Source organism: Meles meles, chromosome 10, assembly GCF_922984935.1.
Source record: "Meles meles chromosome 10, mMelMel3.1 paternal haplotype, whole genome shotgun sequence".
NCBI classification, from domain to species: domain Eukaryota; kingdom Metazoa; phylum Chordata; class Mammalia; order Carnivora; family Mustelidae; genus Meles; species Meles meles.
In genome coordinates this window covers 74,860,892-74,887,953 of record NC_060075.1, presented here as the reverse complement: position 1 = coordinate 74,887,953, position 27,062 = coordinate 74,860,892, and the positions used below count along the sequence as shown (strand labels likewise).

General features: G+C 37.9%; 1 pseudogene; it reads right to left on the bottom strand.

Moving 5' to 3' along the window:
- Positions 1-27,062, bottom strand: part of LOC123951532 — a 40,354-nt pseudogene that overhangs the window by 10,221 nt on the left and 3,071 nt on the right.

Genomic DNA, 27,062 nt, shown 5'->3' with positions numbered 1-27,062 from the left:
GAAGATCTTATCTGCAAACAGACTATTTTACTTCTGCCTTTCCAATTCAGATGCATTAAAACTGGCCTTGGAATTGATTTTTTGGATAAGAAACCACAGCAAAGGCAATAAAAATTAAAATTTAGTAAGTGACACTATATCAAATTAAAAATTCTACACAGAAAAAAATTAACAAAATGGGAAAACAACCTGAGGAATGGAAGACTATATTTGCCAACTATCTACCTGATAAAAAGCTAATATTCATAATACATAAAGAACTGCTATAGCTTAGAGGAAAAACAAGCAAAACACAATCTGATTAATAAATGAGCAGAGGAAATAGATATTTTTTCCAAAGATGACATTGGCCAACAAGCATATGAAAATACTCTCAACATCACTAATCATCAGTTAAATTCAAATTAAAACCACAGTGATAAGAGATATAAACTCACACCTGTCAGAATGGCTATCATAGAAAAGACAAAAGGTTAAGTGTTGGCAAGGATGTGGAAAAAAAGGAACTTTTGTGCACCCCTGGTTGGAGTTTAAATGGATACACTCACTATGAAACAGTATGAAAGTTCCTCAGAAAGTTTAAAACAGAATTACCATATGATCTAACAGTCCCACTTTTGGATATATATCCAAAGGAAATCTTCAAAGGACCTTCAAGAAATATGTGCACTCCCAAGCTCATTGCAGCATTATCCACAATAACCAAGATATGGAAATAACCTAAGTATCCGAATATGGATGAATGATTAAAAAGGAGGTAGTACAATGTGGTACAAAGGTAGGTTACTGAGGCAAGAGAAAGAAGGTACTTCTGCCATTTGCAACAACATGGATGGTACTTGAGGGCATTATCCTAAGTGAAGTAAGTCAGAAAGAGACAAGCAAATTTTGTATGCTATCACTTATATGTGAAATCTAAGAAAGCAAAGCTGAACTTAGAGTAAAATGATTGTTTCCATATGCTGTGGCAGGGTGTGTGTGAGGAAAATAGGGAAATGTTGGTCAAATACTCCAAACTTTCAGTTAAGATATGAATAAGTTGGTAACTTACTCATGGTAATTATAGTTAATAGAGTAAATCTTAAACATTTTCACCACAAAAATGAAGTGATAATTCATGAGGTTATAGAGATGTTAACTGACCTTACTATGGTAATATTTCACAAGATCTAAGTCTATGAAATCAACATGTTGTACACCTTAAACTTACATTGTTACATACAACTATATCTCAATAAAGCTCATTGCAGGGGAGGAAAGCCTACATTTCTGAGCTCCCCTTGCTGTTTGGGCACTATCTGCTTGGGGGGCAGATAGATGCATGGGTATACTAGTCTAATACACTAATATGAGACTTTGATTCAGGAGTAAGATATGTAGGGACACAGACTGGATATGGGGCATCCATTTTGCTAGTCCAGGGGCAGCAAAGGCTCTGTGTTTTCTCATGTCAGGAACAACCACACTTTCATGAATGGGACAAATCTGCAGTGTGGATCTGGGAGTGGTTCTGGAAGCTTATTCTAGAGCTCTTTCTCTAGTCCTGCCAATTCTTCTGTGAGATGGAGAAGGGGAAAAAAAAAAAAAAAGACGATTCTCTTTCAGGAACTCAAATAGATTCTGTTGTCTGCAACTGTCAACTTTAATCAATAAGGAAATACAAAAATTATATTCAGGGATCTGTGGGACTATAACAAAATATTTAATATTCAAGTAGTTCCACAATCAGAAGAGGGAAAAAAAAGGCTCAAAAAGTAGTCAAATAATGGCTGAACAACTGATGAATCATTGAACCCTACCTCTGAAACTCATAATACATTACATGTTAATTGACTTTAAACTTAAAGAAAGAAAATATTAAAATTATTTGAGGGACACCTGGGTGGCTCAGCCAGTTAAGCGTCTGCCTTCAGCTCAGATCATGATCCCAGAGTCCTGGGATTGAGCCCGGCATCGGACTCCTTGCTCAGCAGGAAGCCTGCTTCTCCCTCTGCCTGCTGTTCCCGCCTGCTTGTGCTTTCTATCTCTCTCTCTCTCTCTCTCTGATAAATAAAATCTAAAAAAAAAATTTTAAATAAAAGCTTTCAAAAAGTAAAATAAAATTATTTGAAAAAAAATATGGCTGAAAAGTTTCCTGAGTTGGCAAAAAACATAAACCTATATATTCAAGAAGCTAAGCAGTCTAAAAGTTGGACTCAAGGAAATCCAACCAAAAAGCATCATGGTGAAACTTTTGAAAAATAAAAATAAAGAAGAGATCTGGAAGCTGCATGAGAAAAGTAACACCTACCTATAGGAGAAAAACATTTGGATGACATTTCTCATATTTCCTATGAGAAAACATGGAGTCCAGAAATTAATGGCACAACATTTTCATGCTTAAAGAAATGAACTGTCAGCCCAGAATCCTACATCAAATGAAAATAGCTCTCAGCAATTAAGGGGAAATAAACATTCTCAGATGAAGGAAAACTAAAAGAACTTGTTACCAGCATACCTACCCTAAAAAGAATTGGTAGTTGAATCTACATTTCAAAAACTTTCCAGAAGATTATATTCTGGTCCATCTGTTGTTGTTGTTTTTTTCTAGAATTAAAGAAAAATGAAAAGAATTGGCATCAATTCTATACAATCTCTTCCAGATAACGGAAGGTATACTTCAATTAATTTTATGAAGTTAGCATTACTCTAAAACCAAAACCAGAGAAAGACAGTACTAAGAAAACTATAATCCAAAACCTCTCGAGAATATACACCCAAAAAAAAAAAAAAAATGTTTTTGTTAATGTATAGGATTCAGCAAAATATCAAACTTATTATATACCATGACCAAGTGGGGTTTGTTCCAGGTATGCAAGTCTGGTTCAATATTTGGGGGTGGGAGGGGGTAGAAGTCAACTCTCCAATCCAAATTTTCTTATCACTATTTTTTGGCATGAACCTACTGAGCTGAGCTGCACATAACTATTGCTCTTGCGCCACATTTTTCCTTTTTCTCTCCCATTCATCCCTCTATGAAACAACCTGCAGGCTCTGGCCCATCTTCGAATTCCAGCCCACTCATTAGCACAATGATTGTGTTTTTTATAACCCATTAAACTATCTAAGAAAAATGCACTTTATCTCTATTACAAAATCATAAGCTCCTAGAAAACAAAATCATAAGTTCCTATTTCTGATAATAAGTGTCCTTTAGGGGCTAGCACAGTGCTTCCTATCTAGCTACCACTGGATTCACCAAGTATTAAGCACTTATTATATAGCAAATACTAAGCTATTATTTCATAATACAACAGTGAACAAAATAGACAAGAGTACAGATAATAGTTCTTACAAAACATCTGTTTACTAGGGGCTCCTGGGTGGCTCAGTGGGTTAAAGCCTCTGCCTTCAGCTCAGGTCATGATCCCAGGGTCCTGGGATCAAGCCCCACATCGGGCTCTCTGCTCAGCGGGGAGCCTGCCTCCTCCTCTCTCTCCCTGCCTGCCTCTCTGACTAGTTGCAATCTCTGTCTATCAAATAAATAAATAAAATCTTAAAAAAAAAATCTGTTTACTAAGAATGAGAATTCTTTTTAGCACCTTCAATAAAGTAGTGTAAATGGGAAGATGGGGAAAATTTCATGTTCTAGTGGAGAAAGCGGCAACAGTGCAGGTAGGGTGAGGGTCTGGAATGCTTTAGAGCAGGTATCACTTACCCATTAAAGAAATAACTGGATGAGGGAGAGAAGGAAGAAAAAAAAAGGATGAGGCAGGCATTAAAAGTTTGTTATTACATGTTCCTGTGCTTTACTTACACAAAAATAAAGACAGAAATAGACATACTCCTACATACCGGACTGTCTAAATATGTACATACTTTAAGAAGAATAAGATCTGATTCTAATCCTTAAACCTATAGTCCTCTATTTTCAGCAGAGATCCACCACAAGAATCCCATCACATACATTAATTAGTGGAAATCTAAGCTCAACAATTTCATGACTTTCTTTACTCAATTAACAACTGTTATGGGATGTACAGATTCTCCATAAACAGAAATTCACCAAGTTAGAGGGTGAAAAAAAAAATGTCAATGCAGAAAAGGCATTTAACAAATTTCAACTTCTATTCATGACAACAGTGCTCTGAAAAGGACAAACAAAGGGGAACTCCCTCAATGTGATGAGGAATATATATAAAATCCTACTGCTAACAGTATACTCAATAGTGATAGACTGAATATTTTCTCCCTTGTTCCCATTGCAAACAATGAAAGAATGTATGCTCTCACCACTCTTATTTAACACTGTAGTGGAAATCCTAGTCAATCCTAGGAAGTCAAGAAAATGAAATAACAAATCAGAAAGGGTGCAATGGGGGAAACTATCTTTCCTGGCAAATGTCACAATCATCTACATAAAGAAAATCCCAAAAGATCAAAACAAAAACTTCTAGCACTAATAAGTGACTTCAGTAAGGTCAAATGATACAAGATCAAAGTACAAAAATCAGTTGTAGTTCTATTAATAATGAACAAAAAAAAAGTAAAATAAAAATATGATAGCATTGGAGCCTCTGGGTGGCTCAGTCATTAAGCGTCTGCCTTCAGCTCAAGTCTTGATCCCAGAGTTCTGGGATCAAGCCCCACATGGGACTCTCTGCTTGGCAGGAAGCCTGCTTCTTCCTCTCCCATTCCCCCTGCTCGTGTTCCTGCTCTCACTGCCTCTTTCTCTGTCAAATAAATAAATAAAATCTTTTTTTTTTTAATTCCATAGCATTTATAATCATCCCCTTCCAAAAAAATGAAGCAGAGGGATACATGGGTGGCTCCGTTGGTTAAGCATTCAACTTGACTGACTCACATCATGATCTTAGGGTCATGAGATTGAGCCTGGTGTAGGGCTCCATGCTGGGCATGAAGCCTGCTTAAGATTGTCATTCTTTCTCTCCCTCTGCACCGCACGACGCACTCATGCTCTCTTGTCTCATGTATGCTCTATTTAAAAAATAGATTTAAATATAACAATATATTTAATTACAACCAAATATATGGGACTTGTATGTCATAAACTGTAAAACAACAAGAGCTACATAAATGGAGAAGCATATGTGTTTATGCATTGAAAGACACAACTTAGCATAGATAGGAATTCTTCCTCAAATTTATATATGCTTTAATGTAACTTACATGAGAATCTAAGGGTTTTTGGCAACAGACAAAATTAGTTTTAAATTTTATACAGGAAGACAAAAAATTAGAATACCTAACACAATTCTGAGAAATAATGAAGTGGTAGGAGCAGGTCTGATTTTAAAACAAGAAACCAAGATGTTATGGTATTAACCAAAGGATAAACATTTACACCAATGCAACAGAAGAATCCAGAAATAGATGCAAACAAACACCAACCAATGATTTTGAGAAAAATGCAGCCATGATTCAGCAAAGACAGCCTTGTCAACAAATGGTTCTGGAACAATTAGACATCTACATAAAACAACCCTTTACCTAAGTCTCACACCTTCAACAAACAAAAACTAAAAATGGATCATAAACTTAAATCTAGTTATAAAACTATAAAAATGTTTAAGAAGAGGAGAAAATGGGGGAGGGGATAATCTAGGGTTAGACAAGGGCTTCTCTGATAGGTTAGTAAAAGTACAATCCATAAAAGAAAAAGCTAATAAATTTGCCTTCATCAAGGTTAACTTTTATTCTGAAAAATGTTCTGTTAAAAGGATGGAAAAACAGGACATGAACAGACATTTCTGCAAAGAAGACATCCAGATGGCCAACAGACACATGAAAAAGTGCTCCACGTCACTCGGCATCAGGGAAATACAAATCAAAACCACAATGAGATATCACCTCACACCAGTCAGAATGGCTAAAATTAACAAGTCAGGAAATGACAGATGCTGGAGAGGATGTGGAGAAAGGGGAACCCTCCTCCACTGTTGGTGGGAATGCAAGCTGGTGCAACCACTCTGGAAAACAACATGGAGGTTCCTCAAAATGTTGAAAATAGAACTACCCTATGACCCAGCAATTGCACTACTGGGTATTTACCCTAAAGATACAAACATAGTGATCCAAAGGGGCACGTGTACCCGAATGTTTACAGCAGCAATGTCTACAATAGCCAGACTATGGAAAGAACCTAGATGTCCATCAACAGATGAATGGATAAAGAAGATGTGGTATATATACACAATGGAATACTATGCAGCCATCAAAAGAAATGAAATCTTGCCATTTGCGACGACGTGGATGGAACTAGAGCGTATCATGCTTAGTGAAATAAGTCAATCAGAGAAAGACAACTATCATATGATCTCCCTGATATGAGGACATGGAGAAGCAACATGGGGGGGTAGGGGGATAGGAGAAGAATAAATGAAACAAGATGGGATTGGGAGGGAGACAAACCATAAATGACACTTAATCTCACAAAACAAACTGGGGGTTCCTGGGGGGAGGTGGGATTGGGAGAGGGGGAGTGGGCTATGGACATTGGGGAGGGGAGGCGAACCATAAGAGACTATGGACTCTGAAAAACAACCTGAGGGTTTTGAAGGGTCAGGGGTGGGAGGTTGGGGCAACCTGAGGGTTTTGAAGGGTCAAGGGTGGGAGGTTGGGGGAACAGGTGGTGGGTAATGGGGAGGGCACGTTTTGCATGGAGCACTGGGTGTTGTGCAAAAAGAATGAATACTGTTACGCTGAAAAAATAAATAAAATGGAAAAAAAAAAAAAAGGATGGAAAAACAAGCTACAGAGTGGGATAAAATACTTGTAAAATAAAAGAACCAGTATCTGCAATATACAAAGAACACTCAAAACTGAATAGTGAAAAACAATCTAATTAGAAAATGGGCAAAAAAACATAAACTGATCATTATAGAAACAGATAGCAAGTGCTATGATCTGAATGTTTGTGTCTTCCCCTCAACTCAAAAGTTGGAATCCTAATGCCCAGTGTGATGGTATTAGAAAGTGAAGACTTTGGGTGTGCTTAGATCATGAAGGTGGAGCCCACAAGAACATAATTCATGTTATTATTACAGAGACCCCACAGAGCACTGTAGCCTTTCTACCATATGAGTGCACCATGATAAGGTACCAGCTATGAACCAGGAAGAAGGCTCCTTGACTTACAACTCCCAGCTTCCAGAATTATAAGAAATAAATTTTTGTTGTTTAGAAGCTACCTAATCTATGGTATTTTGTTATAGCAGATGGAACACACTAACACACCAAGTACACACATGAAAAGATGTTTACATTCATTAGCCATTAGGGAAATACAAGTTGACACTACAATGAGAGGTCACAAAATGGCTTCAAAAAAAAAATAGTGATAACACCAAATGCTAATGAGGAAACAGAGAAACTGGATTATTCTTATATTGCTGGTGGGAATATATAATGGCACAACCACCCTGGAAAACATTTTGGTTCTTTAAGAACTAAATATGCAACTATAGTTTGGTCAACCAGTTGCACTCCTGGAAATTGATCCTAGAGAAATGAAAATTTAGGTTCACATAAAAACTAGTACATAAATGTTTATAGAAGCTTTATTCATGAACAACTGGAGAATAACCTAGATATTCTCCAATGGGTGAATGGTTAAACAAACTACAGTACATCCCTATCACAGACTACTACTCACCAATAAAAAGGAATGAACAATTGATACATTCAAAAACTAAGATGAATTGCCAGAGAATTGTGCTGAGTGGAAAAGTACCAATCCCAAAAGTTGGCATATCATTGGTTTTCCTTTAGATAACATTTTTAACTTAAATGACAAAATTATACAAATATAAAAGAGATAAATTACTGCCAGAGGATGAGGATGAAGGTAGGGGCGGGAAGGAAGTAAGTGTGGCTATAAAAGGGCAACTTGAAGAATTTTTGTATTGAAGAGAACATTCTGTACTAATGTCAGTACCCTGGTTGTCATTTTGTCACATAGTTTTACTAGGTGCTCCCATTGGTAGAAACTGAATAAAGGATACATGGGATCTCTTTTTATGCTTTCTTACAAATATATGTGAATCAACTATTGTCTTAAAATAAAAAGTGTAATGGCATCACAATTCCAGACTTCAAGCTACATTACAAAGCTGTAATCATCAAGACAGTATGGTACCCGCACATGAACCATAAGTCAATGGAACAGAACAGAGAATCCTGAAATGGACCCTCAACTCTATCTCAACTAATCTTTGACAAAGCAGGAAAGAATATCCAATGGAAAAAAAGACAGTCTCTTTCAACAAATGGTGCTGGGAACATTGGATAGTCACATGCAGAAGGATGAAACTGGACCATTTCCTTACACCATACACAAAAGTAGACTCAAAATGGATCAAAGATCTCAATGTAAGACAGAAATGCAACAAAATCCTAGAAAAGAACACAGGCAGCAACCTCTAGGACCTCAGCCACAGCAACTTCTTGCTCGACATGTCTCCAAAGGCAAGGGATACAAAGGCAAAAATGAACTATTGGGACTTCATCAGGATAAAAAGCTTTTTGCACAACAAAGGAAGGAGTCAACAAAACCAGAAGATAACCCACCAAACGGGAGAAGATATTTGCAAATATCTTATCAGATAAAGGGCTAGTATCCAAAATCTGCAAAGAATTTCTCAAACTCAACACCTGAAGAATAATCCAGTCAAGAAATGTGCAGAACATGAACAGATATTTCTCCAAAGAAGACATCCAAATGGCCAACAAACACATGAAAAAAATGTTTGACATCACTTGGCACCAGGGAAACACATTTCAAAACCACAATGAGATAACTCCTCACATGAGTCAGAGTGGCTAATATTATCAAGTCATGAAACAACAAACGTTGGTAAGGATGTGGGAAAAAAGGAACCCTCTTACACTGTTAGTGGGAATGCAAGCTGGTACAGCCACTCTGGAAAAAGTATGGAGGTTCCTCAAAATGCTAAAAATAGAGCTACCCTATGACCTGGCAATTGCAATCTTGGTTATTTACCCCAAAGATACAAATGTAATGATCCAAAGGGGCATCTGCACCCCAATGTTCATAGCAACAATGTCCATAATAGCCCAACTATGGAAAGAGCCCAGATGTCCATCAACACATGAATGGATAAAGATTTGGACACACAGAATGGAATACTACTCTGCCATCAAAAATGAAATCTTGCCATTTGCAATGATGTGAATGGAACTAGAGGGTATTATGTTGAAAGAAATAAGTCAATCAGAGAAAAACAATTATCATATAATCTTACTCATATGTAGCATTTAAGAAACAAAACAGAGGCGCATAGGGGAAGGGGGGGAATAAAACAAGACGAAATCAGAGGGAGACAAACTGTAAGAGACTCTTAATCACAGGCAATAAGATGAGGGTTGCTGGAGGGGAAGAGGGTCATGGGATGGGGTAACTGAGAGATGGGCAATAAGGAGGGCATGTGATGTAATGAGCACCGGGTGTTACATAAGACTGACCAATCTCTGAACTCTACCTCTGAAACTAATAACACACTATAGGTTAATTGAGTGTAAATTTTAAAACAGGAAAAATAAAGGCATAAATACTTTTTGAAAAAGTATATAATGCTACTTTTGTGAAAGAAAGGGTAGACAAATACATTAAAAGATTTGCCTATATTTTCAAAATTACTCTAAATAGAAAAAGAGAAAGATGAGGGGAGGAGAAAGGCAAAGATAAAACCTAGGTATCTTTAAATGTTCCTTGCTTCATAAATTCAAACCATGAAACTATCTTTGTAATTTTTTCTAGAAAGTTTAGAAAAACAATGGTCATCAAAAGTGGGAAAAAAAAAATCACCTGAAGAAAAATCTAGCTTTTTATGATGTTTATGGCATAACCAGAAGTAGATGAATAACTGCAAATGGCTTTAAGACACATAATTTTGATTGAATATCCTGAAGACCAAAAACACACATGCACACATACAGAAAGGTAAACAGAATGTATTTGTTTTTTTATTAGTAGTACTAGAGGCGTCTACGGCCATACCACCCTGAACGCGCCCAATCTCATCTGATCTCGGAAGCTAAGCAGGGTCGGGCCTGGTTAGTACTTGGATGGGAGTAGTACTAGAGGCATTTTATTATTATTTATTATTATTATTATTATTATTTATTATTAAATTAAAGCATATACATAATTACATTAATATAGTGAAGAACCATAGTTTTTTGAACAAGAGTTATTAACAAAAGTAAAATGGTTAAATAAAAATCCTGTAATTTTTTGTTTAAATTAGAAATACAAGTATGATCTCATGATTTATGATTTATTTTTCTCATTCAATAATATTTGCATATCCTACTTCCATCCATTAAAAGAGCCTGGAAGAAATGCTATCTCACTGTAGGCTCAGATTATTATATCGAAATACCATTTCATACATAATGGAAGTAAGTACAATGGACAATTGATTGATTCCAGATCTTTGCAAGAAATGAACAAGAGGATATGTTGCTGTACCTAAAAGCAAGGCTGCTAGGTAAAACTTCTAAAGACATATCAAAAAAGGACTTGGGAGTACCTTGAAGAGCTCCCATAGTCCAAAGCTAAAACAATCTGAGTATCATAAAGAATACTGACTGCAATTGAATAAAACATAGTAAATATATAAAACCCATAAGGTCAAAATCAGGGTTGAAAAAAAATTGTACTGATCACCTTTAGACATTATTAGCATACATCCCATCATTGTAAAATTTACAAAGGAAAGCTGATGTATTTATCTTTATTTTCCTTTATAAACTGTTTAAGGTAACTAAAAAAAAAAAAAATCAATGAGGGACAACCTTCTTTGTATAAGAATCACAGCTAAGACATTCAGAAGACATAGTAGAATTAGAAAAAAAAAATCACCATTTTGCAACTCATAATGAAATAATGGGTCAAGGCAATGGTCATTCATGAGCTACTAAAATACTAAGCTAAAGGAGGATGAGGAACTTTTTTTTTTAGGGGAACGTGTTAAGTCAGCCAAATCCAAATTGTGGGAAATGCTCAAGGAAAAATGATCTATTTTATTTCAAAATTAAATTGTATAAGAGGGAATGCTCTTTCCCATTAAGAGTTTAGAGACACAGAATAAATACTATTCACAGACTTTGGCAGGAAGGACTCTCATGCAACCAAATCAACAATTCAAAGACATTTTGGAGACAACTGTGGAAAACTAAATACAAAATAGGTATTAGATAATAAAGGAGTTACTGCCAGTTTGTTCACTGTGATTTTGGTTGAACTAAGTCCTTACCTACTAACGTTATCGATGGATTTATAAATAAAAATATGAGTAAGATTTGCTTTAAAATATTCTATCAAAAAAAAAGAACAGAAAAAACAAGACTGGTACTATGTTGATGGTTGAAGCTACATTTGGGGTATATGACAGTTTATTGTATGAAGTTCTCTACTTTTTTGTGGTTTTGGTTTTTTGTTTTATTTTTTACTTTGTGTTTTTGAAGTTTTCCAGGATAAGAAACATTTTTTAAAGGTCATGTAATTTTCTGTATTTAGTCATTCATTTGACAAATTGAGTACATACTCTTTGCAGACCAAAATAAGTAAAATACAATCCTTTCTATAAAGAAGCTCAAAATCTAGTAGTGGGAAATATAGAGAACAAAAGAAGTACAGTGGAATATTAGATTTGCTCAAATGAGTACACTGTAGTTCCACTGAAGGCACACTGGAAGGGAAACAGTATGTCCCCAGCGACATGAGTAGAGATTTCGCAGAGGAGGTGATACTGCACCTGTCTTTAAGAATTTATAGGAGTTCAGCCTCAGCACTCATACAACAAAAAGAAGTAAAAGACATCTAAATCAGCAAGGAAGTCAAACTTTCACCATTTCAGATAACATGATACCATGTAGAAAACTGAAAGACTCCACCAAAGGGGGAAAAAAATGTTAGAAGTGATACACAAATTCAATAAAGTCGCAGGATTAAAAAAAAAAAAAAAACCAACATAGAAAAATATGCATCTCTATATACCAATAATGAAACAGCAGAAAAAGGAAAAAAAAAAAAATCACAGAATCAGTCCCATTTACAATACACCAAAAACCCTAAAATATAAACCTAACCTTTTAGGTTTCTAAGAATAAACCTAACCAAAGGCATAAAGATCGGTACTTCAAAAACTATGAACACTTATTAAAGAGGTTGAGGAAGAGACAAAGAAATGGAAAAACATTCTAAGCTAATGGGCTGGAAAAACATTGTTAAAATGTCTGTACTACAGGGGTGCCTGGGTGGCTCAGTGGGTTAAAGCCTCTGCCTTCGGCTCAGGTCATGATCTCAGGGTCCTGGGATCGAGCCCTGCATTGGGCTCTCTGCTCAGCGGGGAGCCTGCTTCCTCCTCTCTCTCTGCCTGCTTCTCTGCCCACTTGTGATCTCTGTCAAATAAATAAATAAATTTTAAAAAAAGAAAAAAAAATGTCTGTACTACACAAAGCAATCATTTAATACATTTAATGTAATACCTATCTAAATACCACCAGTGTTTTTCACAGAACTAGAACAACCCACCCTAAAATTTGTATGGAACTACAAAAGACCCTGAATAGCCAAAGCAGTCTTCAAAAAGAAAAGCTAAAGCAGCAACATCACAATTCCAGACTTCAAGTTACATACAAAGCTGCAGTGATGAAGACAGTATGCTACTAGCACAAGAACACATAGATCAATGGAACAGAATAGAAACCCAAAAAAGGACCCACAACCACACGGTCAATCAGTGTTTAACAAAGCAAGAAAGAATATCCAATGGGAAAAAGATACTCTCTTCAACAAATGTTGTTGAGAAAACCGGACAGCAACATGCAAAAGAATGAAACTGGATCACTTTCTTATACCATACACAAAAATAAATTCAAAATGGATTAAAGACCTAAATTTGAGACAGGAAACCATCAAAATTCTAGAGAACACAGCTAGTAACCTTTTTGACCTTGGCCACAGCAACGTCTTCCAAGACACATCTCCTGAGGCAAGGAAAACAAAAGCAAAAAAAAAAAAAAAAAAAAAAAAAAAAAAAAAAAAAAAACACGAACTACTGGGACTTCAAGATAAAAAAACCTTCACAGTAAAGGAAATAATCAACAAAACTAAAAGGCAACCTTCAGAACAGGAGAAGATATTTGCAAATGACCTTTCTCATAAAAGGTTAGTACTTAAGATATATAAAGAACTTATCAAACTCAACACCTGAGAAAACAAATATTCCAGTTAAAAAATGGGCATAAAAAAAATGGGCATAGACTTTTCCAAAGAAGACATCCAGATACTACAGACAAATGAAATGATGCTCAACATCACTCATCATCAGGCAAATATAAATTAAAACTACAATGAGGTATCACCTCACACCGGTAAGAATAACAAAAATTAACAAAAGGAAACATCAGATGTTGGTAAGGAGGTAGAAAAAGGGGAACCCTCTTAACACTGTTGCAGGGGAATGCAAACTGGTACAGCCACTCTGGAAAACAGTATGGAGGTTCCTCAAGAAGTTAAAAATAGAACTACCCCACAATCCAGCAATTCCACTACTAAAGGTTTTCCCAAAGGATAAAAAGAATACTGATTTAGAAGGGTACATGAACCCAATGTTTTAGCATTATCAACAATAGCCAAACAATGGAAAGAGCCAAAATGTCAACTGCTAAATGGATGAATGGATAAATAAGATATGGTATATACGTATATATGTTATATATGTGCATACATGTATATAGACATACACATATACAATGGAATATTACTCAGCCATAAAAAGGAATAAATCTTGCTATTTCCAATAATGTGGATGGAGTTAGAGAGTATAATGCTAAGTGGAATAAGTCAGTCAGAGAAAGACAAATACCATATGATCTCATTCACATGTGGAATAACAAACAAAAGAAGATGGGAGTAGGGCGAAGAGAGGCAAACCATAAAACAGACTTTCAACTATAAAAAAACAAACTGAGGGTTGTTGGACTAGGGGTGGATTAAATAGGTGATGGAGATGAAAGAGGTCACTTGTTGGGATGAGAACTGGGTATTGTATTAAGTGATGAATCACTCAATTCTACACCTGAAACTAATATACTTTATGTTAACTGGAATTAACATAATCACACCATACTCTATTTGTAGTAAAAAGATGAGACCAGCTGGCAAAAACTAAGATGGCAATTATAAAATGATAGACTTTTAATCACTTAAACAGAACTATTTTTTACAATAACATACAAAAATATGGCTTAATAGAGTAAAACTAGTCTGTAAAAGCAGATAATCCAAAATGAAAATCATCTAAACAAATATCTGAAACAAGTATCTGAAAATCATCTAAACAAATATATGAGGTAATGAAGAAAATTAAATGATCATGTAATTTAAAAATATTTGTACTTAAAGTTGACTAATAGAGCCTGGAGAAGTAAAGAAAATTTTCATTCCATGTTATATACTTACCCAATTTATTTTACCTGTTCATTCTTGTAAAATAAGTTTATGATTTATATTTACAGAAAAGAAAATGGGATTTAGGATGAAATCTGTCTCATTCCAGCAGTAACTCCAAAAATAGTTCATGAATTTTTAACTAATTGAAGAAGACAATCATTTAAGAGAAATACTTTCTAAAAAAATTAACACTGCTATTTAATTATAACTTATCAAAATGTTAAATACATTTTGCTTCATTTCCTCTCAAGTTTGCTGTATTTGAATTATGCTTTCTTCATTAACATGAACATCTGCTTATACATTATTAGCCCTTTATTCAACATTGTATTTGACATTTTTGTACATTACATTATAGAAAATCAATAAAAATAAGGAATTTCAAAAATAAAAAAAAGAATTTGTAGGAGTTCACTCAGCAGACATGGAAGAAAAGGCATTCAGAGTGACAGCAGTAATTCCTACAGCACTTCCAGGGTTTCCAGCACTGCTCTAGGAACCTCACATATTTAATCACTGTAGCCTCAAAACAAACCTGTGAGATGTGCATTGTTCTTAGTACACACTCCCATTTTCCATAAAGCACCTGAGGTAGAAGAAGGTAAGGTAATCTGACCAAAATCACATAATCATAAGTAACAATAATAGACATCGAACCCAAATACTTGGCTTTTAAACACTACCTGGATTTCCTTTTTAGGAGACAGAATCATGTGTATGGAGGCAGAGAAGTCTAATACAATCACTACACTAGGAAACTGCAAATGCTACCATAATATACGGTGTGAGGCGGAAATCCGAATGGGATGTCAGGAAATGAAAAATGGATGAGCAGTCAAAAGGCAGACCATGAAGGGCTTCACATATCAAGCAAAGGAGTTTCTATCATTTCAAGTAAGCAAGTACAAACCACCAAAGGGTTTTAAACAATGGAATGGCATGTATTGATTTATATATGGTACAAAAATAACTTAGGCAGTGGTGAGCACAATGGACGGGGGGGGGGGAATCAATAAAGGAGACAGAGAATTCAGTTAAGAATCAAGAAGATGGGTCCAAGAGACCGATGGTGAGAGCTGGAGTTCAGCACTGTTGATATACATAAAAGAAGAGACTCAAAGGAGACTGAAGAAAAAGAAGCCACAGAAATTGGAGATGGATTCTGTATGGGGAGAAATGGGACAGGAGAGGGTGAGATAAGGATCTCTCTCGGGCTGCTAACTTGGGGGTGGGGGAAGAGGGATGTTATTATCATGACTGGGAACATGAGAGAAAGCAGTTTTATAGTTTAAAAAATGAGTTCACATTTGGCTAGGCAAGCCTGTGGACCCTCTTAACAGCCCCATAATGACGCAGAATCTCAGAAGACAGACATGTATTTGGGAGACTTCAATATACCAGCAGTACTTAAAGCCACTGAAACAAATGAGACTCACTCAAGAACCCTATGAAGAAAATCAACAAAAGCAAAAAGAAAACAAAAGATCGGTGTTTTTGAAACTTCAGTTATTCAAGAATCACCTCCAGAATTGTTCCCATGTTAGTGTATATCACCTGTACTACTGTGTAACACTGTTTCTTGAACTGGCATATTTAAATGTGATCTCTACTATAAAAAACCTAGTATTCTTTGTTATAATAAATGGGAAAATACCAGACAGATACATTTTAATGCTGTGTTTATGTAAGTTCAGTAATTATAAAAAAAAAAATGGGCCACTCTGGTGGGGATGTTGACAGTGGGGGAGGTTGTGCACATGGGCAAGCAAGTGATAGAAGGAAAATCTCTCTACTTTTCTCTCCATTTTGCTAGACATCTGACACTGCTCTAAAAAAAATAAAGTCTTTAAAACAAATTCAACTTTAAGTGTTTGTACTTAATCCAGTATTACTTAGGAAACTTAAGCATGTGCTTCAGCTCCTGAAAGCTGTTCTCTGTCAAAATATTTTTTTTCCAGCAATACTGGGAAGACAAACTTGTCACAATCTAAAATAATACCAATTAAAGGTAATTTGAAAGGAGATAGAAATGAATTTTCACAGTGTGATAGGTTATTACTTAATTCCCTTTGAGTCACCTAATGTCATCTCATGTGCTGCTGTTGGCCCAAGATTTGGGAAAATTCATTAAAAGGAGAGTCAAAGGAAGTGGTTCAGATATTTGTTCCCAGGTGAACTGTGGTAAAGGAGGAGAATGGAATCTGTGGACACAGAATTCACAGTGTGAAATTACACAGAAAAGTGTCAAATAGTATAAAAAGATTAGTGTGGGGTTTTAACATGCACATTCAGGATCGTCCTGAAGAGTACAGATTATCAAAGGAAGAAGAGTCCCTTGTTCCTGAGTTACAGCTAAAGGGACTGAGTGAAGTTTAAAGATCTCACAATTGGGGGCACCTGGGTGGCTCAGTGGGTTAAGCCGCTGCCTTAGGCTCAGGTCATGATCTCAGGGTCCTGGGATCGAGTCCCGCGTCGGGCTCTCTGCTCAGCAGGGAGCCTGCTTCCCTCTCTCTCTCTGCCTGCCTCTCTGTCTACTTGTGATCTCTCTCTCTGTCAAATAAATAAATTAAAAATTTAAAAAATCTTAAAAAAAAAATCTCACAATTGTTGCTGCCCAGCAGGTGACTAATTTGAGCCTGGACTTAGAATTCTCTCCTCTCCAACATTAAATCCACTCTTCCTGTCCCCTGCCCTGACCCCACCATACTCTGGCTGTACTTAATGCTCTAGTAAAGTAATGCACTGTGAGTGTGTGGGCTCAGACCCCTTCCTTCTGGGACGATCTGCAACTGACCACATTCTCCCCATCACCAGTGTTTATTGCGATCAAAGGCTCCATGTCCCAGTCATAAGAAGCCAAAAGCCAAACAGGAAGAGATGTGGCAGTCAATGAAAACTCATGGGGGGGAAACACACACACACACACACACACACACACACACACACACGCTCGCGCGCATGTGCACTTATGCTTTAACTTACTATGACTCCGCGGGGCTCTGCTTAGTTTCAGATAAAAATTGAGTGCCTTAGATTACCATGCAGATTCTGCTCAGAGAATTCATTTGCATAAAAAATGTTAGTTTCCTTCACTGTTCCAAAAGAGACTGATCATCTTCCATCCCATCAGTTTTGCATACCCGACTCCTTTTAATAAGGGGTCAAAAATTATTTTTATTCTACTATGTGATCAACAAAACATTTGGCAAAAAAAATACTTTAGCAAATATAAAGGACTTCATTTGCATTTCTTTTCTTGCTAATCTCTGACATAATGATATTTTTCCACTTTTCTTTATTGCCAAATCCATTAGACCGTATGTGTCACCTACATTAAACGTCTAAATACACAATTTCCTTTCAAATGTAGTTATGAAACTAGTTTAGGAATAGACGTGTGTTAAATCTGAGGGGAGTTTTAACTTCTTCGATTCTACAGTTTTCATCCTAAATAGACTTTAGTATTTTTAAGCCTCACTCCCACTAAAAACATACTCATGTTAATGATATAGAATAGATGATAAACAGATGTGAACAGAACTAGAATTTTGCAAAAACATTACATCTTCCAAATGTCCAAACCCAATTTAAAACTTAAACACAAATTTAGACAAGTATTTTCATAAAGACTTGAACATTGTGCATAATCAACAAGAAATAACAATTGTAAGAATTTCTGTTCTACCAAACTACAATAAAAGGACCCAAGTACAGGGAACATTTGTACTGAAATGGAATGCTCATTCCACCATAGAGCAGAATTTCTAAGAAGCTGTAGAACATCTATTGGCGTTTTTGTAATCTAAAGTAAATTAAGACCAACAAGCACAAAGGGTAGTGTGTTTTTAAGTAATGAAACAACTAGAAGAGTACGGGAAGCACCACTATGCTGAACAGCTCTGAGACAGAGGAGAGAGGCTAAGATGTCAGTGGGCAGGAGGGGCCAGGCTTTAAGCTGGACTTGGTCATCTGTGCTCGTTTCCTACAGATGTATTCCTGTACTGTCTTCCCTGCCTTACAGCTGCTCCTTGTCACAGTCCATTACAGGTTCTGAAGGGGAGGAAAGGATTATACAAACCTTTTCCTAGACCACAAGCTCCTCAGGAACAGATACTCTATCATCTTTGTCACCTGCAACTGGCCCAGTACCTAGGCTAGGTAAGATTCTCAACGAATGTCTGTTGCATGATTACCATAGCTTGTCACTTGATGGGGAAAAAATTATATTACTTCCAGCATTAAGAGAGACATTATCATGCTCTAATAAATCATTCTTAGCCTGCAAATGAAAAAGGTCCTTGAATAGAGGACAGGACATTCACTGCTTTTTTTTTTGTTTGGTTGGATTTTGTTGTTTTTTGTTCTCCCCACTCCCAAGTGGCTGCCTTAGTTGGGCTGCAGAAGCAGATTCAGAGATGGAGTTCTGAATGCAGAAACTTACCTGATGAGCATTAACTATGATAGCAGGAATGGGCAGGAGAAGGGGCCTTGGCTGAACCCACACAGAACTCTGGAGTGGGGAATGGTACTTTACATGTGCCCAGGATTGAGGCAAAACCACCTTGTGCCCCATTCCGATCACTGGACATAGGTTCCTCTGGGAGAGAAAGGGAATGAAGAGATCTTGGTTGAAGCGGCTCTCTTCTAGAGAGGGACCCAGCTGCGAGCCACTAGCAGCCAAAACTTTGCAGAGTAGATGACTCTGAAGAGGGAACTAAGTGATGTCCCACAGCCCCCACCACCAGACACTCAGAAGCTCAGACCTCAGATTGTAGGAGAGTAACACACAGACCTGAGACCACAGTAATGATCTTTCTTACAGGCTAAATATATAAAAAGGCACTGACAGGACCCAAGCCTAGGTCATCAGGTCTCTCCGTGGCGACTGTCAATCTGTCACAATCTGGCCCTTCAGTCACTTAAAATTACTGTAGACTGAGAAAATTGCCCTCCCACTGAACTATGGGAAATCACAACTGGTAACAAACTTTTAGTCCAAATTCTGAGACTTCTTATAACTTGCAAAGCCTGAAGCTGATTGGTCCACTCAGAATTAGGAAGCCTAGCAGGAATGATTCAAAAGTATCCATTCAGAAAACATTCCCAGACTCATCACCATCTGGTCAGACCTGATTATCAAACAGGCAAGGAAACTCCTGCTGGAGACACCAAGGAAAGAATTCTTCTGAGGCTTCCATTTAGCATTTTAACAGCGGTGGGGAACAAGCATGATGGACGACTGGTACCTCGTGCCAGGTCCCCTCACATCTGATCCACTCTAGCCACTCTTCTTCCATCACGTCCAGAAAGACAGGAAGGTGCATGGTGGGCTTAAAGCCCCTCAATGATAAAAGGAGCAAAGATGCATACTTTAAAAGGAGGAAAATGTTTTACGTGCTGGAATGCAGAGCAGCGTGCTCATTTCATTCCACACTGGTCAACAACCTCCTCTCTCCAGCTAGGAACACCAATGCCATTTTTCAAACATCCCAGATGCTTCCCTGCATGCAAGACTTCCTAACCAATTTTTCAAATTAAGCCCAACCCTGAATCTGGCTGCTCGCTCAGTCTGCTTTGAAAGAGTGTCAGCAGTTTTGATATCTGCCACATTTTATTCACTATAGGTTCAGGATCCCCACAGAACAAAGCTACAAATAAAAGCTAAAGAGAATTAGGAAGGAGAAAGCCTGCTTTGGCAGGGTGCAAACTCCACTGAACTCACAATGGAGGAAGAGAGGACCTGCTGGGCTGAGGAGACTCTTAGTTAGAGAAAAGAAGGATCAACAAATCTCATCAAGAAATCCCAACCGCATCTCAGAAAAGCTTTCAAAACCCGACCTTCTGTACAGATAACAAGTAGAAGACATCAATTACAGTTACATTAATGAGACTGAGCATCACGAGCTGAGTAAATCAAAAAGCCTTTCCAACCTTCAGAGATTTTATCCAAGACATTTAACGAACTACAAACAAGGTGATATGTGAAATAGTCCTAACTTGACAGACAATTCTTAGGCATTCATTTGCAGTCTTCAGTAGTACTCAGGTCATCTCCCTATGCAAAGTTTTGCAATGGGATCTTAGGGCCAGCAGATAAGGCAGTATCTATCTTTGTTCCAAAACTTGGGGGCTGACAGAGAAACTTCCCAAGTGTACGTTCAGCACTCTGGCTGCAAGGCAACTGTCAGCCAAGCTGGCAATGCTCAGAGCTTTTCAATCAAATCCTCTTTTCCTGATACCTAATTCGTTTAGCACATTTTCTTTGTTATGTGATCATGTTCAGAGTTCTTACTCTACAGACCAAGCCCATCTTGCCTGTGACAGCCGTGATTTAAACCAGTGGTTCTCAACCAGGAGAGACTTCATCTCCCTGGGACATTTGGCAAGGTGTGGAGATAATGCTATCACAACCAGCAGGGAGGGGACTGTGCTAATGCCATCTAGTGGGGAGAGGTCAGAAATGACTCTAGCCACCTGACACTGCACAGGACAGCTCCCCCCAGTCACACCACACAACAAAATATTAATAGCGTCAAGGTGGAGAAACTCCTAGACCTTGCTCTGGCTGAGCATATAGAAGTACTGTGGAAGAAAATGCTGGAAAACAGCTCAGTTTTGTGTAAAACACATATACGAAGGGAACGGAGCTCTTCTTCACTTGCAATCTACTAACCAGATCTATTTTAGGATCTTGTATTATACACAGTCTGCATTTTCTGTAATGCAGAAATTTAAGGAAGTGCAATGCCTGTGTTTCTACTTTCTCTGATTCCTGCCTAGAGATCTTGCTCTTCCAGAATGGGAACACCATTTCACTGTCCCCAGCTGAGTGACTGGTTCACATTTGCTGCTTTGCCTTGTTTCATAGCCTACCACGAACAGTCAAAGATGACTTCACACTGTTTAAAAGATGCACCTCTATGTCTAGAGAAGAGGGACACTGTTCTCTAATCCAAGTATGATAGGATTCATAATGCTTGGTATTCCCCCCAACCTTTCTAACTTGGGGAGCTCCTTCATTAGGATTTCAGCATCTTTCATCTTAACCCATGGTATCTGTTCTTAGATATTTCCTCCCATCTTCCCACCTCCACAAATTTGTAACAGCAAACAGATGAATTAAATGTTGACCAAGAGTGGTGGTCTTTCTCAATAGCCTATCTTCTTCCACTATTATCTGCCAGTCAGATCAACCATTTATACCTTCTTTCCCTCACTTCCTCTATGTTAGTCAGTTGTCAGGTTCTCTGTATTTTCATTTTGAAACACTTCTTCCACTTTCCCTTCCACTCCATTTATAAAATTTCACACCATCTCTCAGACTCCCAGACCCTCTTATGTGATGTTCCGCCAACCAGAAGCATTCCTTTTCCTTCCTAACACCATTCCAACTGCATTTCTATGTACTATTCATTTTCGTTAAACCTCATTCATTTTAACCTATTTGTGTTCTATTTATTGAAGACTTAAGGAGGTATGGCAATATAGTGCATTGGACAACTTCCTCCAGAAATTCACATCTATCCTGAATCTCAGAATAAGACCTATTTGGAAATAGGATCTTTGCAGATGTCGTTAGTTGAGGTCATCCTGTAGTAGAGTGAGGCCTAAATCATGACTTTTGTCCTTTTAAGATGAGAGGGCACACAGAGACACAGGAAGAGTCAGTGTGAAAATAGGGCCACAGATTAGAATCAGGCACCTACAAGCCAAGAAATGCAAAATATTGACAGCAACCACCAGAAGTTAGGAGAGGTATGGAATGGTTTTCCCATCAGAGCCTCCAGAAGGAACCAACTTTGCCAACATCTTGATCTTGGACTTTCAGCCTCCTGAACCATGAGAGAATAAATTTTTGCAGTTTCAAGACACCCAGGTTGTGGTAATTTGTTACAGCAGCCTTAGGAAACTAATACAGATGACCATGAGAATATGCCTCACATTTCAACTACAGGTGGCATAACTGTCCCAATATTCAACTACTTCATTCTGATATCCACAGTGGAATCTGCCCCAAGGTCACACTTCTCATAAGCTATCCAAACCAGTGACCTACAGCAGCAGACATGCAAAGCAGACCAACTCCTATGAGACGCACACTCCTTTGATGAGCAACGTTGTCTTAAAGACTGTTCCACAGGCCTGCCACATGTCCTTAGACTGACCAGTCTCGGACACCGACACACAACCTTCATTCCCTCTCTCCTTCTCTTATAGTCAGTCTCGTATGCTGGTCTCCTGGCTCTCCAACGTTCGTTCCCTCCCCCTCCACCCCGAATTCTCCTAATAAAACCCACACACATTTAACTGTAGCTTGATATCTACCCTTTGCAAAACTCAGAGAAATCCAGAAGGGAATTACAAAATCTGATTTCTATTTTAAGTGGATTTCTGTACCTGGTTTGTGGAGAATGGATTCAAATTTGGTAAGACTTTAAGAAGAAAGATCAAACAGGAAGCTCATACAGTGGCTTAAGAAGCCAGGCTTCTGGTTCACAGTATCCTAACAGTAAGGGTAGATTGAGGGGGGAGATTCCAGATATACTTTGGCAGCAAAACTTCATGAACTTGGTGACAGATTTAAGTGAGAGTTTGGGAAAACTGGCATTGAGGTTGATTCCTTAATTTCTAGCAGAGCAAATGTACAGATATTGGTGCAATTCATGGAGACTGGAAAAAGAGGAAATCCAAAACTAAAAGATTACAAGTTCAATTTCAGGTATGTTAAGATCAAAATTATTTGGAATTACCTAAACAAAGATGTCTCAGACAGGGGTAGGTTTAAGGTAGGAAGCTAAGACTTCTCTCTGAATTTGGGAAGTATCAGAATATAGTGTTGAAAGCTACAGTCTTGAGGAAGTAATTAGAATCACCTACAGAAAAAAAAGTAGAGTGAGCAGTAAAAGAGGAGTCATGAGGCTTTCCAAAATTTAAAGTCAAGAACACAAGACAAAACAATGAATGCTAAGAAGGAGTGCTTAGAGCTGTACTTAGAAAAGTGTGAACATGGTGTCCATAAGCCAACAGAAAACAACATTTGGAGGATGCATGATGGTCAATGGGCAAAATGCTGCTGGGAGTACAAGAAAGAGGATTTCAAATTGGTGGCTGATTTGGAGACAGAGTCTTGGGTGATCTGCCATATTGGGGGAGTGGTGAGAAGGGAAGTAAAACAGGAGTTGTCTGAGGACAGAATGAGACTTCAGGCTAAGCTGCCACAAGCCTGGGAAACCTTTTGCCCCAAGCACCAAGCACAGATAGAAAAAGCATTTTTTGATACAATAAAAAGATACAGTCAAGATTTCCATTTCATTTGGTATTTTTGAATGCACACTTTCCCAACACTACCTCAATAGATTTTTTTTTTTAAATTAATTTTAACTAGAACAAAACATGATACATTCTTGTGTAGAAGAAAAGGTCAACAGAAACCTACAATAATAGTGGGGGCAAACATTCACTGGCTCAGGAATCAAAAGAAATGAAAGCAAAGCAGAGGCATCAACACCTCTCTGTCAGGCACCAAGTTCTGAGCTCTCAGCATTGAGGGATACTTACTACAAGAAGGCAAGTCAACTATTTACTTGGCATTCACTGGAATGATCACATCCACTTCGGAAGTACTGAAATATTTCTGTTCTACTTAGTAAATAGCCTCTATTCCAACACCTCCCGACAGGGTGTTGTTTTAAGCACCAAATTAATTAAAAGAATAAAACTACTCATACAAATTCTTAAGTCATCATCTCACCTCTGAAACTTTCTCATTTTACTACACTCTTTCGTGCTTCCTGGTATAACCTAACTCTCTGGTTTCCTTCCAAAAAATCACTGGCACAGCCTCTCCAACTTCATTAGAAACGACATTATTCATCACGTTTAGGTCACTGGGGATCCTCCCGCATAATCTCAGTCTCTACTGCCACTTCACTTGGAAACTGATGGCCCTTCCTTAAGAAAAACTGATCATCAAAGATTCTTAGACATCAGAAATAAAGACTACCAATCTATTTTACCCTAAAGAAGTAATATTCAGATATACAGTCAATGAAAGCTTTACAAGACTGATAATTCAATTGCAAACACTCAATATAATAAGCTACTCATTAAAGATAAGGGACTAAAAATAAAATATAACAAAGTGTGTGTGGAACATTACTCTGAATTTTTTACTGAATAATAAAATTATCTCAAGAGAAAAATGTGGTGTATTTTTCATCTATATGAGATCTATAAGCATATGCCTCCAAGTGATAATTAATATAGAAGTTTATGTGGTCAGAAAGTAGGACTAAAATACACATTAAATGATTCTAGGTGTACTCTCCCCAAACAAAACCTGAGCCAAGGAGCATCAATTTGGGCTCCCTCATATACCAATGATCCTTGGGAGGTTTGGGAAATCCAAAGTCACTGGTAACCTGACCCACAAAAAGAGCACTGGGTATTTCTGTTTGCAGTAAACGAGTATTTATAAATACACTACATATCACAGAAATACTCCAGCTACCTGGACAAAGGGCATGCATACCAAAGAGAAGAAAAATAAAACAGAATGCATTTCTATATAAATAACTCTGCCTTAATAGCAATACCAACGGCCAGTAGCTTTCCGACTAAGGTTTCAGATATCAGTGGACGCTATCTACACCTGGCAGAAAAATAAGTCTTCAGAATATTCAAAAGGTCTATGTCCTGTTTTAAGAATACATGGTGGGAGAGAAAAAATTTTTCCCTGGACTTTCAGGTGCAGTTGGGTTGCCAGCAAGTCAGAGTAATGAGCAGCTGGACCTCACACGTACTCTGCTCTGTTCACTGGGCAGGCATTTATCAGGGTGTAAATTATTTACAGTGCTTTCCAAATGCTTTGAAAAGTTACTGTGTTTTCTTAACAATAAAAGAAAAAAAAAAGAAATCCTGAAACAATTATTACATGAAAGAGGGGCTTAGGAAAAGTATACATATTCTAAGTAGCAAAGGTTGCCTTGATTGGAAAACCCACACACACACACGTGCATGTGGCAGTGAAGGCTTGCCAACACCAAATGAAACATCTGATTCTAATTCCTCAGTACTCTTGTCACTTTAGACTAAGGACGGCAAATAGCAATCTATAAATGGAAGTGCTGAAAACAGACAATGGCTTTAGGCTTCATCATTTTAACATATCTTCACTGAGTGATAACAGATACCCAAAAAATGCATAATTAGATAATTACTTTGCACTGATTGACTCCATCTTTTAAAGACTCTCAAGAATATTAAAAACTTTAAAAGAGCAAAAACGCAGCAATTTTTTAAATTAACATATAATGTATTATTAGCCCTAGGGGTACAGGTCTGTGAATCACCAGGCTTACATATTTCACAGCACTCACCATAGCACATACCCTCCCCAATGTCCATAACCCAGCCACCCTGTCCCTACCCACCCTCCACCCCCTCAGTTTGTTTCGTGAGATTAAGACTCTCTTATGAAAAACACGGCAATTTTAACTGTTTACTGAAACTCAGTTGTAAGAGAACAGTACAGCGACACTGAGGTTCTGTTGAAAAGATTTTGGAAGAGAGAAAAGGAAACCAATTAACTGTATTAACCAGTGTCAGAATGACACTGTGTCAGAATGTCACTTCCACAGCAAGGGACAGAATACCTGATCATTGGAAACTTAAGCGATAGAGTTATCCCAGTTCTTTAGGTAACAAAAAGTCTGAAGTAGCTATTCTAGGACCGATTCAATAGCACAAATATGTCAGATCACAGGGTCTGAGAGACTAACTTGCTCACCCTTCTCCTCGCAGCCTTCAAGGTGCTGATTCCCAGCTCCAAGCAGTACATCCCATGGAGAGTTGAGGTGTAAGTGGGATCCCTAAAGAAGCACAAGACCGGGAATGTGCTTCAGTTGAGGGCGCCCAAAAAAAACAGAGCTGCCGAAAACTCACGCCTACACAAGAATCTCGCGCGGCACGAAAAAGCGGGCTCCTTAAACCCTCCCCGGTGGATTCCCCTTGACTTCTCATTGGTTAGAAGTCACCCACATGCTCACACTTAGGCCAATCAATGGCCAAGGGGTCGTGATCGCCACGTTGGATTAGACAAGCCAGCTTCACGTGGGGTTCGTTTCGTTGCAGCCTGAATAGAATCAGGATACGGGTAACCGAGAAGAGAAGATGTTGGTAGGCCATGGCGTGTGCCAGGACCCTGCTTTTTATACTACAGGTCGAAACATTTGGTTCCACTGGATGTTTCAAGAAAAGTAGTTTCTCTGCATAGTTTCAACTTTACAGTCCGGTTGCCTGCTGACCTCCACGCTGACATAATAAAGCACCACGAGATAGATGCCTGTGTACGTCCCAGGTGTTTATATCCCAGTCACGTGAAACTCCGTAGCTTCAAGTCAGCCCACTGACCTCCCCTACGTGAGATTAAGCAATTACTGCAAACTTTAGAACACAGAGTTCCAGGGGGAAACACAGCTAACCAGAATAAATGCATGTTACTACTTCTACTTCTGAGCCGTTTCCCAGTTTAAGTGTATCCCGTTGCTATAATCTGATCAAGGGGTATCAAAGGTGAGGC